The sequence below is a fragment of the Mytilus californianus genome, unplaced genomic scaffold, assembly GCF_021869535.1.
Source record: "Mytilus californianus isolate M0D057914Y unplaced genomic scaffold, xbMytCali1.0.p SCAF_12, whole genome shotgun sequence".
NCBI lineage: Eukaryota > Metazoa > Mollusca > Bivalvia > Mytilida > Mytilidae > Mytilus > Mytilus californianus.
Window position 1 is genome coordinate 54,038,566 of NW_026262604.1, and position 4,857 is coordinate 54,043,422.

General features: G+C 35.1%; 1 long non-coding RNA gene across 2 annotated transcripts; it reads right to left on the reverse strand.

Annotated features, from left to right (window-relative positions):
• Positions 1-315: 315 nt before the first annotated feature.
• On the reverse strand, positions 316-4,635 carry LOC127722019 (uncharacterized). Of its 2 annotated transcripts, none has more exons than XR_007991603.1 (2): positions 4,271-4,635; positions 316-840 (listed from the first exon to the last, which is right to left on the reverse strand). It is a non-coding gene; the product is annotated as an uncharacterized LOC127722019 (long non-coding RNA). The 2 variants fall into 2 exon arrangements; XR_007991602.1 differs by having other exon boundaries at positions 3,948-4,635.
• Positions 4,636-4,857: the final 222 nt, after the last annotated feature.

Sequence of the window (4,857 nt, forward strand, 5' to 3'; positions counted from 1 at the left end):
CTATTGCACAATACTTATTATATAATAATTTACACATCCTGTTTGGTGTGTATCTCCTACCATATCATTATTATTTGCTTTTAAATATAAATCAGAAATAACCAACTTAAAATGGAAAATTTAAAAAGAAAAAAAAAAAAAAGGAAAAAAAGAAAAAAATGAAAACCCCCCCCCCCCCCCCAAATTTTTTGAACCCCCTTATGATTCATCCAAGCCTTCCCTTTGTGGTATGGTACCTTGCAGTACAATTTCAGAGGGATCCATACACTTGAACACAAGTTATTGTCTGGAAACTAGACAAATGTGTTTTTTGGCCCCTTTTTGGCCCAAAATTCCTAAACGTTTAGGGCAATTACCCCCAAACTCAAACCCAGCTTTCCCTTTGTGATATGGAACCTTGTAGTACAATTTCAGAAAGATCCATACACTTACACACAAGTTATTGTCCTGAAACTAGAAAAATGCTTGTTTTTTGCCCCTTTTTGGCCCCTAATTCATAAAATATTGAGGCAATTACCCCCATCATCAATCCCAGCCTTCCCTTTGTGGTATGGTACCTTGCAGTACAATTTAAGAGAGATACATACACTTGAACACAAGTTATTGTCTGGAAACTAGAAAAATGCTTATTTTTGGCCCCTTTTTGGCCCCAAATTCCTAAACGTTTCGGCAATTACCCCCAAACACAATTCCAGCTTTCCCTTTGTGATATGGAACCTTGTAGTACAATTTCAGAAAGATCCATACACTTACACACAAGTTATTGTCATGAAACTAGAAAAATGCTTGTTTTTTTGCCCCTTTTTTGGCCCCTAATTCCTAAAATTTTGAGGCAATTACCTCCAAAATCAATCCCAGCATTCCCTTTGTGATATGGAACCTTGTGATACAATGTCAGAGAGATCCATAGACTTACACACCAAGTTATTGTCATGAAACTAGAAAAATGCTTACTTTTGGACCCTTTTTGGCCCCTAATTCCTTAACTGTTGGTACCATAACCCCCAAAATCAATCCCCACCTTCCTTTTGTGGTATTGAACCTTATGGTAAAATTTCATTGAGATCCATTCACTTAAACTAAAGTTAGAGTGCGAAAACTAATGTGTCTTCGTACGACGACGACGACGACGACGCCAACGTCATACCAATATACGACCACAAAAATTTTTTTGCGGTCGTATAAAAACTGCAAAATTTCCTTAAAATTACCTATTCAGGGGCAGCAACCCAATAACAAGTTGTCCCATTCATCTCAAAATTTCAGGGCATATGGATCTTGACCTGATAAACAATATTACCCCATGTCAGATTTGCTCTAAATGCTTTGGTTTCAGAGATATAAGCCAAAATCTACATTTTACCCCTATGTTCTATATTTAGCCATGGTGGCCATCATGGTTGGTTGGCTGGGTCACCGGACACATTTTTAAACTAGATACCCCAATGATGATTGTGGCCAAGTTTGGTTAAATTTGGCTCAGTAGTTTCAGAGGAGAATTAAGATTTTTGTAAAAGTTAACGGAGTATGGACGCCAGACGCCGGACGCCAAGTGATGAGAAAAGCTCACTTGGCCCTTTGGGCCAGGTGAGCTAAAAACTGCAAAATTTCTGTAAAATTACTAACTCAGGGGCAGCAACCCAACAACAGGTTGTAGGATTCGCCTGAAAATTTCAGGGCAGATAAATCTCAATCTGATGAACATTTTTGCCACCTGTCAGATTTGCTCTAAATGCTTTAGTTTCAGAGATATAAACCAATAAAATGCTTCGCTGGGCGCAGCTTGATACGACCGCAGAGGTCGAACCCTGAACAGTTGGGGCAAGTATGGACACAACATTCAAGCTTGATACAGCTCTGAATTTGGATTGTGATTAAATATTTGACACAGCATAGGTTTCTGACACAGAAAGAATGTGGTCTAAGAACTTCAATTTTTTTAATTTACCTATTATGGTCCAATGTCCAAAATCAAAATACATGGTTAGATTCAGCATATCAAAGAACCCCATATATTCAATTTTTGTTAAAATCAAACAAAGTTTAATTTTGGACCCCAACTTGGACAAACTTGAAAACTGGTCCCATAATCAAAAATCTAAACACATGTTTAGATTCAGCATATCAAAGTACCCCAAGAATTCAATTTTTGTTAAAATCAAACTAAGTTTAATTTTGGACCCTTTGGACCTTAATGTAGACCAATTTAAAAAACGGGACCCAAAATTAAAAATCTAAAAACACGGTTAGATTTGGCATATCAAAGAACCCCAATAATTCAATTTTTGATGAAATCAAACAAAGTTTAATTTTGGACCCTTTTGACCTCAATATGAACCAATTTGATAGCAGGCCCACAAAATAAAAAATCTAAATACATGGTAAGATTCAGCATATCAAAGAACCCCATATATTCAATTTTTGTTGAAATCAAACAAAGTTTAATTTTGGACCCCAATTTGGACCAACTTGAAAACTGGGCCAAAAATCTAAAATCTAAATACATGTGTAGATTCAGCATATCAAAGAACCCCATATATTCAATTTTTGTTGAAATCAAACAAAGTTTAATTTTGGACCCCAACTTGGACCAACTTGAAAACTGGTCCCATAATCAAAAATCTAAACACATGTTTAGATTCAGCATATCAAAGAACCCCAAAAATTCAATTTTTGTTAAAATCAAACTAAGTTTAATTTTGGACCCTTTGGACCTTAATGTAGACCAATTTAAAAAACGGGACCCAAAATTAAAAATCTAAATACACGGTTAGATTTGGCATATCAAAGAACCCCAATAATTAAATTTTTGATGAAATCAAACAAAGTTTAATTTTGGACCCTTTTGACCTCAATATGACCCAATTTGATAGCAGGTCCACAAATAAAAAATCTAAATACATGGTTAGATTCAGCATATCAAAGAACCCCAAGAATTCAATTTTTGATGAAATCAAACAAAGTTTAATTTTGGACCCTTTTGACCTCAATGTGAACAAAGTTGATAACGGGGCCCAAAAATCAAAAATCTAAATACATGGTTAGATTCAGCATATCAAAGAACCCCATATATTCAATTTTTGTTGAAATCAAACAAAGTTTAATTTTGGACCCCGATTTGGACCAACTTGAAAACTGGGCCTATAATCAAAAATCTAAATACATGTTTAGATTCAGCATATCAAAGTACCCTAAAAATTCAATTTTTGTTAAAATCAAACTAAGTTTAATTTTGGACCCTTTTGACCTTAATGTAGACCAATTTGAAAACGGAACCAAAAATTAAGAATCTAAATACACGGTTAGATTCGGCATATCAAAGAACCCCAATAATTCAATTTTTGATGAAATCAAACAAAGTTAAATTTTGGACCCTTTGGACCTCAATGTGGACCAATTTAAAAACGGGGCCCAAAATCCAAAAACTTAATACACGGTTAGATTCAGCATATTAAAGAACCCCAAGAATTCAAGAATAAAACCCCATTGAAATTGATCAAGAAATAAGCAATTTATACGAAGTATCTTCTTTTGCACAATACTGTGCAATTGAATATTTCTTGCTATTGTGCAATACTGTACAATTGACAATTTCTTGCTATTGCGCAATATTGTGCTATTGGATATTTCTTGCTATTGCGCAATACTGTGCAATTGAAGATTTCTTGCTATTGCGCAATACTGTGCAATTGAAGATTTCTTGCAATTGTGCAATACTGTGCAATTGAAAATTTCTTGCTATTGCACAATACTTATTATATAATAATTTACACATCCTGTTTGGTGTGTATCTCCTACCATATCATTATTATTTGCTTTTAAATATTAATCAGAAATAACCAACTTAAAATGGAAAATTTAAAAAAAAAAAAGAAAGGAAAAAAAGAAAAAAAAAGAAAGAAAAAAATCCCCCCCCAAATTTTTTGAACCCCCTTATGATTCATCACCCCCAAACTCAATCCCAGCCTTCCCTTTGTGGTATGGTACCTTGCAGTACAATTTCAGAGAGATCCATACACTTGAACACAAGTTATTGTCTGGAAACTAGAAAAATGCTTATTTTTGGCCCCTTTTTGGCCCCCAATTCCTAAACGTTTCGGGCAATTACCCCCAAACTCAATTCCAGCTTTCCCTTTGTGATATGGAACCTTGTAGTACAATTTCAGAAATATCCAAACACTTACACACAAGTTATTGTCATGAAACTAGAAAAATGCTTGTTTTTTGCCCCTTTTTTGGCCCCTCATTCCTAAAATTTTGAGGCAATTACCCCCAAAATCAATTACAGCCTTCCCTTTGTGATATGGAACCTTGTGGTACAATGTCAGAGAGATCCATACACTTACACACAAGTAATTGTCTGGAAGTTACAAAAATGCTTATTTTTGGCCCCTTTTTGGCCCCTAATTCCTTAACTGTTGGTACCATAACCCCCAAAATCAATCCCCACCTTCCTTTCGTGGTATTGAACCTTATGGTAAAATTTCATGGAGATCCATTCATTTAAACTAAAGTTAGAGTGCGAAAACCAATGTGTCTTCGGACGACGCTGGACGACGCCAGACGACGACGACGCCAACGTCATACCAATATACGACCAAAAAATTTTCAATTTTTGCGGTCGTATAAAAACTGCATTTTACCCCTATATTTTATTTTTAACCAAGTTAGCCATGATGGTTGGAAGGTGGGGTATTCGGACAAATTTTTCAAACTAGATACCCTAATAATGATTATGGCCAAGTATGGTTAACTTTGTCTCAGTAGTTTCAGAGAAGATTTTTGTAAAAGATTACAAAAATTTACAACAAATTGACTATAAAGGGCAATAACTCCTAAAGAGGTCAACTGACAATT